Source organism: Bison bison, unplaced genomic scaffold (assembly GCF_000754665.1).
Source record: "Bison bison bison isolate TAMUID 2011002044 unplaced genomic scaffold, Bison_UMD1.0 scf7180017864456, whole genome shotgun sequence".
NCBI lineage: Eukaryota > Metazoa > Chordata > Mammalia > Artiodactyla > Bovidae > Bison > Bison bison.
The window spans coordinates 4,792,142-4,804,504 of record NW_011495018.1 but is presented as its reverse complement, the minus strand read 5'-3'; the positions used below and the strand labels follow the sequence as shown (position 1 = coordinate 4,804,504).

The window sequence follows — 12,363 nt, the reverse complement described above, 5'->3', positions numbered from 1 at the left end:
GATGCTTCCTATTCTCAACTTCGTGCACCGCCCTTTGTTGGGGAGCAGTTGCTTGGATGAATAAAACACAGACCTTGCCCACAAGACACTTCAAATCTAGAGCACATATGTTTCCAAGGTAAAGGATTTGCTTCTACGTTAAGGGAGTAAGCTGTATGGCCTCCAGCAGAAGCCCTATTTCCATGGGGCAATTTCTGTACTCATTCATGCCAGCATCCATGGCCTGGACCAGCTCCTCTGGTCACTCGTCAGCAGCTCGGATGGCTTCTGGCCAATCTCCAGCACCCTTTTGTGACTCTTCCAGAGCATTCCACAGTGGATGCTGACCTTGTCCAGCAGAGATGTCTTGCTCCCGTGTGACCGAGAGCATCTTGGTGGCCACAGACGTGACTTCCTCTGTCTCCCCCGTCCCACCCAACATGTAGTTTGGTGCCTTCCAGAGAGCAGGGCTGGAGGTGTGCTTCAAAAATGCAGCTTCTTTCCTGACTAATAGAAAGTGAGTACCCTACTCCCTTCTCTGCTTTAAACCTCTCACCATGGAACATGCCAGAAAATTACGGCTTTGCTTTCTAATCTGTCTCCCCTTCCATGACATCAGCACTCTGAGGGCAGGGAGCTTTCTCTGTCGGTTCCCTGACGGATATTTAGTGCTCACACTGGGGTCTGAAGTGTAGTGAGTGCTTCAGAAATACTCTGAATAATGGACGAGTGAATGAATGAATGAAGAATCTGCCTGAGTGTTCTCCAGGATTAACTGATACCCACCCACAGTAGGGTCAATTCTGCGATGTTCCTGGCTGGATCAGGTGAAAACATCTGTCTTAACGTATTACCACGATCCCATCGTAAATATCCCCCAAACAAGTGGAAGAGGTCAGTCATCTCCTGCTTCCCACACTCAGTCATTAAAATAAATGGCTTAGTCTGCACCTAAACCAGCTCCCCTGCTGACCCCGGGGAGACGTCAGTTCTTTATCCCAGAAGCAGTCCAGGCGAACGAGTTTCGGTGAGAAACACTCTATTCATAATGAACTCAGTGGCTTTTCTTTAGACGCTGTTGTCAAATTAACTTTTATTGGCCCAGCAGCTCCCCAGATGTGGTGACACTATAATTCTGGGAGGCTCTGGCTGTTTGGGAGGCTTTTAATGCTTGTGTTCATTACAAAGAATGAAAGGGAAACAGGAATGGTGGTGAGTGGTGCAGCGTGGCTGCAGGCATGAGGAGGTCCGGGCCATGCGGTCCCCCCTCCCCGGGGGTCGGCGGGAGCCAGGCGGTCCCTGTTGCTTTCCCCCTCAGCCACCTTGCCCCTCCTCCAGCGCCGCTTCTCCTGGGCCTTGCTTCTCCCCAGGCCCTGCCCCAGCTCTCTGCTTCGTCATGACGAAGACGGGATATATCCTTATTATTGCATAGTCATCATTGCTCCTATCAGAATTGTGTGCCAGTTTGGACAGAGACAGACTCAGAGCTGAACACTCTCGTTAGGGCAGGTCTTTTTTCTTTAGTGTTTTCTAACCCTGTTTCCATGCAATAAAAGCATAATATGTAAAAACTGGGGCAGCTGGTAATTATTATTTTCACATAGAACTGCCTGGTTATATTACAAATAGGGCAAAGCTTACAGTTTCTCTCATGTATTTCTGAAATCAAGGAGACACTAGTAGGGAGGGCAAAGCTTATAGTTTCATATGTTTCTGAAATCAAGGGGACGCTAGTTGCAAAATGATGACAATAATGACAGAAACGTCACTGGCCCTACGGGGCATCAGGAGTAACTATTAATAAAGGAAAAAACTTTTTTAGGGTTGAGCTGAAGCTGAGTTGATTAACTTATTTCCTGGAGGAGAGATAAAGCTAAAGCTATAATTTATTGAAAATTAATGAAAATGAATCCTGGTGGCACTGGCTACCAAACTTGAATGAAAATAGGAATGTGAGTATACTGCATGAAAACAGATTTTCCTTCTGGAATGCCACTTTCTCCAGCTCTAGTATTGCCACTTATCTCACTTTCAGAGGTTTTAGTTTGAAAGCATTAATGATGTGCATGGGGCAGTGGCTCCGACGGTAAATAACCACAGAGCTTTCATCTTTGATCTGTAATTTCTTTTGATGTATTTTTTAGAGCACATTAGTTAACAATCTTAAATCAGAACTTCCTCTTCGTGAAGCTTTTGTGCTTTGTTTCAGAGGCTTGACATTGTGTTTGTTTTTTGAACAAATGGTTCAGAGCTCTTGTAGCTGAAGATTAAAATCTTTAAATTTTGGTGTCATCATTTATAAAATTCTTGATATCCAATTATGAGACTTTTATCTGGGGAGATAGTCTATAGTGCTATAGTGCTATAACCAGTGAGATACTGGCAAAAGAATCTGACTCCATGTTTGGTCGAAATATGCCCGTTTTTAGACTTTCTTTACCTAGAGGAACTCATTTTTCATAATTGTCTGTTCAAATATGGCTTTCAAAATACTTGCTTTTATGGTTTATTGAGGACTTTTCTTTGGTGTTTGTTCACATACATTTGGACATAAATTTGGTTAAAGTAGAGCCTGGGTGGCATGAGGTGGTCACTCACCAAGCCACTCAGGTGAAAGGCGGTATGGGAAAGCTTTGAAGTGGCTTCCCCAGGGAAGGCTGCTCATGGATGGATCAGTACCTGGACTTCTAGAGCAATGGCTTTGATTTTTCTGAAACAAGCTCACGGAGGGGACTCCTCTTACTGATTAGGAATCCTGAAAACCATACTTTATTACTGGGATCCTTTCCAAGGTGCTCTCTGCTGCCTCCAGGGTTCAAGTATGCTTTCTCCAGGACATAAATTCTCAGGGACCTTACTGGGTCTGAGAGCGGGACTCTCTTGACCCTTTCAAGTATAAGGAAGAACTCAGAATTGCAGGACCGCAAAAGCGCCTTCAAGTCTGTGCAGACACGCATGTTTCCCATTTTCGGAGGAGGGAGAAGATGCTACTGGGGCGTGATGGGTCTAGAGGTGAGTCCTGTCTGTACTGTTTCGCTCCAGTCTTTTGACCTTGGGGATGTTACTGACATATCCAAACTTTAGTTTCCTGGTCAAAACAACTCCTATCTTACAGTTTTATTTTGGGGATTGAATGAGACAGTGCAGAATGGCCACTATATTGTAGGAGCTCAGAATGGATGAGCTTTGTTGGTGCTCTGCCCAGAGACACTCATTTCAGTGGAACTGGCCCCCAGAGCGCAGTGGGAAATAGAGCTCAAACCATTTTTGCATAGCTTAGCAGAAATTGCATGGGATTAAAAAAAAGTATTTGAAAAGTAGAACTTGCATTTCATTTCTCTCTCTCTCTTTTAATCCAAATTCTGGGACACAAATCCACAAATTCCATAAACGTTCATGTCATGCCTTGAATTGCTCATTTTACCTACAAATGGGGTGTCTGAATTGCCTAGTGCCTCAGTGGCAAGGCTTTTATTCACCTACCAACTTAAAAGGCTAGGGAGGTATTTGAAATCTCCTTTGGGATTCTGCACAGGAAGATTATTTAAATTGTATTTTCAAGTATGTGTGATACCTACATGAAGTACAAAGCAAGAGTTTGGAAACTGTTTTATAGCCTCACAAATATATATGCTTCATTTTTCATATTAAGGATGGAAAGGATTATTATTGTTCAAGAACTCAAAAATAGTATTTCCAATGTTATATAAATTTAAGCCGCAGAAAAGATTCGGCACAGCCCTGTGGATCAAAGAAAGAGAATGGTGGAAGAGAATACGATGTGTGCTTATATTTCAAAATCATAAACACGATAACTTATACTTGGACTCTGGAACTTGAATATTTTATCACAAGTATATAAAAGCCGTTAGTTATAGAAGAAAAAAAGGGGGGTTTCCCTGAAAGCTATTCAAAGGCTTGTGAGCTAGAAGGACAGAGGCCGGTTGCAGCATGTGTAGCCATGGGAGAGATAAAGGATGAATGAAGTGACGGGAAGAAAGAAAGCCTAACAGAGGGACTACCATATACGCATTTGTTAACCAGCGTCCATAGAGGGGTGTGTTGCTCTCTCTCTCTCTCCCAACTTGTACGTGTCTTTTGTGGCACTGGCTGAGATTATGAAGTTCTTGGACTTCTCTGGAGAATCCGTTCTTAGATCAGAAAGGACCCTTGGGGTCCCTCGTCTCCTGTGGACCGTCCTGCCTGCCTGCGGAGGGGCTCAGAGGGGCGGGGCTGAGCTGGGAACAAGCCGCGTGCCTGAGTCCACGTCAGCTGTCTCGTCCATGACACCAAGTAACCCTGGCCTGCACAGTTCTCTGAAAGCAAGTACAAAGCCTGATCTCTTCCTTCTGTAATCCTCAGCCCTGCCACTAATCCCTGGAAGGAAACCCACCCGTAGAGGAAAGCAAGAATCTCTCTCCAAAGTGTCCCACCTGCACCCTTGGATCACTCGCCTGCGTTTTCGCACCTGGAAGGCTGCGTCTCAGCAACAGAACAACTTGGAAGGATGCGACTTTGCGCACACAGCCCTGGGCTGAGGGCCTGGTCCTCCGTATGCTACTTAATGTCTCCGGGAAGCCCAGAAGGCTGGTGTTCTCAGCCTTCTTTCAGAGTCAGAAGCTGAGGCTGGAGAGGGTAATAACCATCTCTGAGCACAGGTACCGCAGGGAGGACGGGCACAAAGTCTCCAGCTCAGGACTGGCTGGCTGTGGAACCTCGGCCAAAAACACAGGAGGAGGGAACCTTCGTCTGCTGGGTGGCATGTTTTAAAATATTGGGGGTTGCAAGAAATGGGCAGAGACACCGAAACTGATGTCTCGAGAACATTAGCAAATGAAGCTCTGACATGCCCATCCTGGGCAGGAAGGGACAGGAGTGCGGTGGCCAGGGGAGGACCTTTCTGCTTCTGAGCTCGGAGCTGAGCACCGCCTCGCTCCGCGGCTCACAGCACTCTGTTCTGTGACGCACTGCCCAGACAGTTCTCAACAGTCCAGAGACATCTGTCTGCCAGGATCCTCAGCAGACCGCAAGGGCACCCACCCTCGCCCCTGTTGGAAATCGTGGCCGTTCCAGCTAACCAGGTGGAAGACCTCCATCTCAGCTACGTGGGTGCATCTGGGCAAAAAGAACCCAGTCTCCTCCTAGAAGGGTGCACAGCCACCCTGAGACAGGGTCACCTAAGGTGTTCAACTTCCCCTGCGCTCTGAGATGGGGGCCCCCATGCCTCCTGCTGGGACCTCGGTGACCCCAGGCAGCTCCCTAGCTGTGGTGGTGATGCTGGGTTTTCCTGTGGGTTCTTTCTGTGCTGTGATTGAAATTAAATTGCCCCCTTATGCTTCCTGTGTAATTTCGATGCAGTATTTATTCTGTTTGGGCATGGGTAATGAGAGGAAATTCGGAGAGATTTCTCATCCCCCGACAGGGCTCTCTGAAGACTGCCTGATGCTGAGGGATTTGTCAATAGAAGGACACAGGTGAAGCCAGGATGTAATTTCCCTCCATCTAGCATTGATACCTAGGTGAAAGCAGGTCACGTCATATGACTGGGTGTGGAGATGACCTCTGATTGCTGCTGGTGGGAGAGGGAGGCCTTTTTTATGTCGTGTATGTATATACATAGAAATTATAGGTATGTGTATAAGACGTGTGTAGAGGCACACACACACAGAGTTCCCCAGCAGAATCCTGACGGTTTTATGGGCTGCTGCTGCTGCTAAGTCGCTTCAGTCGTGTCCGACTCTGTGCGACCCCATAGACAGCAGCCCACCAGGCTCTGCCATCCCTGGGATTCTCCAGGCAAGAACTCTGGAGTGGGTTGCCATTTCCTTCTCCATTGCGTGAGAGTGAAAAGTGAAAGTGAAGTCGCTCAGTTGCGGCCGACTCGTAGTGACCCCATGGACTGCAGCCTACCAGGCTCCTCCATCCATGGGATTTTCTAGGCAAGAGTACTGGAGTGGCTTGCCATTGCCGTCTCCGGTTTTATGGGCTGGTGAGCAGTTAAGTGTAGGCTAGTACAGATGAGTGTCAGTGACCCGTGGACTCTTCAGAGGAGGGCCTGCGTTCTTTGACGAGTACCTCCCCGCACCCCCGGCCCTCGGCTGGCACAGTAACAACACTTGGAGACTCTTGCTATTAACAGAAGCCTTCTGAACCTGTGAATGAACGATACACCGTCTGTAGGACACTCACCTCTGAGTTTGCCCTGCGCCCGATATGGTAACCTGGTTTCTAGCTGGGGAACTGTGGTCCCTACATTTACAAGACCATGTCGCAGGAGCTGGCAAACTGGCCCATGCCCCACGTCCGGCTTGCCCCTGTTTTTGTGATGTTTCATGCAACCATGGTCGTATCCATTCATACATGTACTGTCCGGCTGTGCTCATGATGTAGTGGTGGATCTGAATCATTTGAACAGAGACCACATGGCCCGCAAAGCCTGAAATAGATACTATCTGCCCCTTTGCAGAAAAATTTTGCTGACGTCTGTTACATTGGAAACTGACCCTGAAATCTCTTAAAAACACAGGTCCTGTAGGCTCAGGTCCTTATGTCTACATGTACACGCTCTGCACACACCTGCACCCATTCTGTGGCTTCCTTTTCAGTGATTAAAATGAAAAACAAAGTTCAGCAAACATGACTGCAGGGTTCCACACTGGGTCTACCGTCCCTTAGATCTTTATTCCTATCTCCATGCCTGCAAGCCCACCGAGAGCTGCGTTCTCAAAGGCCCCTGATCTCAGGGCGATTCCCTTGGCTCGTGTTTTCCTATCGCTGCGTGCCCTGGATCCCTGCCATGGAAAAACCCCCTTCCCAGGGAGGCTGAAAAAGAGCCCATGGCGGGGAGACTGAAGCACTGGAATTAGAACCCTTGCTGCAGCTTCCCTGGTGGGTGCCTTAGTCCATGGAGAATCTGCCTGCCAAAGCAGGAGACCCAGGTTCGATCCCTGGGTTGTGAAGATCCCCTGGAAAAGGAAGTGGCAACCCACTTCAGAATTCTGGCCTGGAGAATCCCATGGACAGAGGAGCCTGGCGGGCTCCAGTCCATGGAGTTGCAATAGTTGGACACAGCTGAGCAACTAAACCACCACCACTGCAGGCTACGAGGCTCCTGGGGCTTCCTGGTTATTTAAGATTTCCTCCTCTTACACGATGGCCCCACATCTGCTCTGAGTCAGTACAGAGCCCCCGGAGCTTTAGGGTTTCCTGTCTGCCCGTTAGTCACATCTCAGGGGCCCGTGTGACCTGGTTCGGCTGTTCCTCCCTCTTCCACACACACCTAAGCCGGCAGGTGACGCCTGGCTGATGCTGGAATGCTCACTCAGTCGTGTCTGACTCTTTGCAACCCTATGGACTGTACCCCGCCAGGCTCCTCTGTCCATGGGATTCTCCAGGTAAGAATGCTGGAATGGGTTGTCATGCCCTCCTCCAGGGGATCTTTCCGACCCAGGGATCAAACCTGGGTCTCCTGTATTGCAGGTGGATTCTTTGCCACTGAACCACCAGGATCCTAGGAGAGACCCGACCAACGAAAGGGCCCATTACACTCTGGGCAACAGCAGATCCTTCCTTCTTGCTGGATGGCTGGGATCAAGCTTCCCATCTTGTTTGCAGGTCTTCTCCAAAGACCAGAGTACCATGGGGTTGTCACCAGCCAATGAGTCCCTCAAGACATGAAATGTGTGGGTGCCAGCGTGTTAGCAGTGAGCAGCCGTCTCTGCGAGATGCCTGGTGAGGGTGCAGCACTTGAGCCAAGGGCAATGGCCCCACAGTCCTGGGTCGGGGGTCACCTGCCCAGCAGCCCACGGCTGCCCTGGGGAATTACCACCGTTAGAAGAATTGGCTGGGTGTCTAAACTCAGTGTCCCATCTGCCTGCTTCTCAGCTTTCAACAACGACATTTGTGGCTCATTTAGATAGTCTGTGTGACTCTGAACTTCCCGGGAAGAGACAAGAATAATGCTGAGAGCTTTGAAATAAGCAGGATCATTCTTGGCATTCACGCAAATAGAGGGATCAAAGGCTGCCTGCACTGCATAAAGGGAGCCGTTTTCGTGAATTGCCCAGACGTTCTACAAGGGGCTAAAAAAGGCAGGGTTTCAAACACTTTTTGCACATCTACCCACTTACAGAATGCATCCCATGGAAATGAGTGTCTCAGGACAGAGCCCTTTCTTAGTGACCTCTGTGGACAGCATCTTTAAGCTTCCAGCATCCCTGCTTAATAGAAGGTGGAATTGAAGCTCGCTGAGATTAACTTGCCTACACTGAAAACTTTCTCTGCTGAGGCCTTTCAGAAATCGGTATAATCAAACGAGAGTCATGAAAGAGTCCCTTCTGAAAAGTAATTTGGAAGCTACTGAAAATGGTCTTGGTTTGTGATACAGAAATTTCTATGCACAGAGGAAGAACTGTTATACACGGCTTGCCTGGCAGACTTGGTAATGCAGTTTAAACTCTATAGTGAGTTTGCATAAACAAGCTCAACAGTGCAAAGAAGTTCTATTCAAGTTAGACATTCAATATAATTTGCACACAGCCACACTAAGCCAAGCTCAGCGTACTCTGTCTTCCTTCGCTGGGTCCTAACTTCACCCACAAGAGCAAGCCTGAGGCCTTGCTGGGCCTGGGTCAAGCCTATGATATAGTGGGAACTTGGGGACAAAATGTGTCACTTGGTTTTAAAGCAGTGAGCTTGGCAGTGCACACAGCATTCCTGCCCTCACTGAGACTCCTCCGGCTGTGGATACAGTTTTATACAAAGCAGGTCTTTTCTCGTTGATTTGGGGGTGGGGGGTGAAGTGGACTGAACCCGGATTCTGATCATCCTTCACGGGTGATGACTTGGAGTGTTTCCCAGTATTTTAACTTGGTCATGAGACTCCTTGTCAGGTTACATAATGAGTATGTAATCATCTACATACAGTAGAGTGAGTTTTCCCATTTTTCATCATGAGATGCAAAGATACCATTTCTTGGCTTAGATTGAGTACATAAAGTAAGTCCCGTGAATTCCTCATTCTACTAAAACTCCTATTCTCCAGCTCAGATTGAGTACATAAAATGAGTCCTGTGAATTCCTCCTTTAAAGCGACTGTCCAGGGCACACCCTTCGGAGAATTGGTCTAGGGCTCAGGGCAACAGAAGGTTAAATTTTCAGGATTTTGTGAGCTGGTTGATTCTGGCCACCATAGCATTCACACCATGGAAATCAGCAAATGTGGCTTACTCCCCCGTCCCTCGAGAGTCAGTGGTTAAAAATGTATCAGTATCCCCCAGCACCTCTGTCCTGCACCCAGACCCCTGAGAAGGAGATGGAGAAGGAGTGTGCCTCTCATGTGCCCACCTTTGAGGCTGCTGTCTCCTAGTATATTCTGACACGGAAAACAGTGGCGGAAATTCAAATTCTGGGCGAATGAATGACCTGGGCATTGAACTAGAGGGGTCACCTTCAATGTGGGTCTTGGAATATGAAACCACTTGTCTCACCATTATCCAGGGAGCTTGAGAGGGAGGTAGAAATGAAGATTAGAGTAAGTCCCCTACATATGAATCAGTTCTGTTCTGAGAGCGTGTTCATAAATCCAATTGGTTCATAAGTACAAAAATGTTTGAGCCTAGGTACCCAGCTAACACAATCAGCTATAGAGTACTGGACTGTAAAGGGTTTATCATACTTTCCCAACAAATAAGACATAAAAAACGAACACAAAATAGAAAACATTAATCTTATAGTACAGTGCCTTGTCCAGTAGTACAGTACCACAGCTGGCATACAGGGGCACCTTCATTTCTTTGAAAGCTTGCAGCTTGTAGGTTTCCTATGTAGGGACTTACTGTATTAGGAACGGATATGGGAGTTCACCCCGATACGGTCCTGCCTTTCTACCAGTAACTTGACCCGTGCAGACAACAACTGAACTAGAGGTTGATTTCTAAGTCAGAACATCCTTTGCCTTGATCTGAGATGCCCGCTCCTCAACAGATTAGGAGCCAGGCACTGGGCCTTGTTCTGGGGACACTGGGGCCAAGGCCTTTTCATGATGATGAAAGTATTCTGTCTCGTGTAAGGGTCGGTTGCCACCTGTGACTCTTGGGCACCTGTGAGATTGCTGATGTGACTAAAGCATTTTCAGTTGTAATTAATTTGAGGGTGCATTTCAGTAGCCACCCATGGCGCCTGTATTGGACAGAGCAGCCCAGGGCTTGCAGTTACCTCGCTGGGGGTCGGCCTGTGTGTGGAGCATGTAGAAGTGCACTCATCACAGTGAATGCGTAGGTATAGCAGAAACGTGGATTGCACCTCCTTTCTGAGCTTTCAGAACCCAACCCTGCTAACCAGCAAGGCAGCCCTCGTGCCACCATGAGAAATGAAGAGGCCCCTGGCCCTGGGTTCCATGTACCCCTTGTCCTGCTCCCCTTCCCATCTGCAGGACAGGCGATGAGCAAGGGACAGGTGAAGAGGTGGGGCACAGAGGTGAAGCCCTTGCCCCAAGTCCTCAGAGCCAGAATTCCCATCTAGACGTGTCTTAATAAACTCAACACCACTTGGTAGACTGACGTAGCCTCAGAAAACTCAGATTTCAAGCAGCTCTCCACCCTTGTTCTAATAGAAGGAGCCTTGATCTAGAACACAGTTGTCCTTGCACAGTGTTTGTGGATGATCAACCCATGCAGGGCTTTATTTGGGCATGTACACCCGTGAGAAGCATGCTATGTAGATACACATTTGGTTTTACACCATTTGCTGAATTTTATTTCCCGTTTGGTGATGCTGGTGTCTTTCTGTTTTGCTGTCTGGTTTAAATCACGAGCAGCTGTATCGAGGTCTGTGATCGGTCCTGTCTGGGCTTTTAATGTTTCTATGGAATGTGCTCTGCTGATCAACAAATCCCTTATAGACCCACTGCACTGGGTTGCTTTTGGCTGTGTATTTATTCAAGTCCAAATGATTGAAATGGGATGAAAATGGAGATGCAAACCCAAAATTCAACAAAGACTTTTGAAAGCCTTCTGTCATGGTAGGTTACTACTAATCTCCTGTTAGAGTAGTTTACAATTGGCTGCTCATTTTGCTTCATCCTGTCAGCTGCAAGCAATGCTAGGTCATAGGATGTGCCAGGCAGGGGGCAGGGGGTGGCGGGTAGGTTACTGACCATCAACTGCTTTTGTACATCGACCACCTGCATGAAGCCAGATGCCAAGGGCGCTGTCTACATCAGGCAGCTTGGCTCTGGGGCCAGGCCTTAAGCCTCCTCTGCTACCTTGGAACACAGAGGTTGTTTCCTCCCCTTAGTTTGTAAGATGGAAACACGATGTGACTCAGTCACAGCCATCCCGTGCACAGGGTGGCTTGCTGTCCTGACAGTGCATTTCTGGGCTTAGATCATGCTGGCCTGCCTGTCAGCTCACTTAACCAGGGACTGGGGCCCACAGGGTGAAGGGTGCTAATCACATGAGGCCAGAGGGCACTGTCTCAGTTGCCACCTCCAAAACACGGGCTGGAAGAATCCAGACAGCATCACAGTGGAATGGGAAAGAGCTGATTGGCCATCTCAACAAAGCCAATGAACCACAAGGTTATTTCAAGAAGCACAGAAGCAGAGCAGTGCTGGCTGTTTCCCATCAGCCTAGCACACGGCCTGGCCTTCCTAGCTAAGAGGCTCAAGACTAACGTCCCATCTTTAGGTCATTTGTTGTTAAATTCTCTGCTGCACAATTTCAAGTTCAAAAGATGGGAAACAAAGTTCAGCAATCTGTTATCAGTGGCTGACAGTCCTGGCTGTTAACATTCTCTCTCCTGCCCATCTGGATACACAGGGCATCTCATGGAGAAAGGCGTCTCTCTCCTAATCATATACAGATAGCATCTAAGAATGGACATCGCTTCTGTAAGCTCCAAGTAAGATGGGGACAGGGGGGAACCATATTGTCTGTTGTATAAAATATAAAACCTGGTATAGTCCTGAATGTCAATGTTATTCCAATTATTTAGCATAAGCGAGTCAGCATTTACTTTTCAAAATGCCATCCGAATTTCTTTTCCATTACTAAAAGGCAAGTCGCTTCTTATTCAGATTAGATATTCTGGACTGGCATACCTATTGTACTTCATCAGTATCATGAACTTTAGCCCCCAGAGCTAAAAAGGGATGCTCCATCCATTCATTCAAAATGTACTCAAGTCCAGACCAGGCCCATGAATGCTAGCCAACAAGTCAACCTTGCAGGTGAGGATGAATGAGTTTTAGGATCACAGAATAACCTGGGGCCCCTTTGAACTTGCCCCCTCCCACCTATCCTCAGACCTGAATCTGTTCTCAGAAATGCTGGCTCTGGTCTCATTTAGGGGTCTGGGCTTTGGGGGCTGGCAGTGCCCCCCCCC

General features: G+C 47.9%; 2 protein-coding genes across 2 annotated transcripts in view; one reads left to right on the top strand and one right to left on the bottom strand.

The window, feature by feature from the left end:
- Positions 1-12,363, top strand: part of DOCK1 (dedicator of cytokinesis 1) — a 570,389-nt gene that overhangs the window by 260,416 nt on the left and 297,610 nt on the right. The window lies entirely within an intron of this gene.
- Positions 1-12,363, bottom strand: part of FAM196A (family with sequence similarity 196, member A) — a 42,385-nt gene that overhangs the window by 25,613 nt on the left and 4,409 nt on the right. The window lies entirely within an intron of this gene.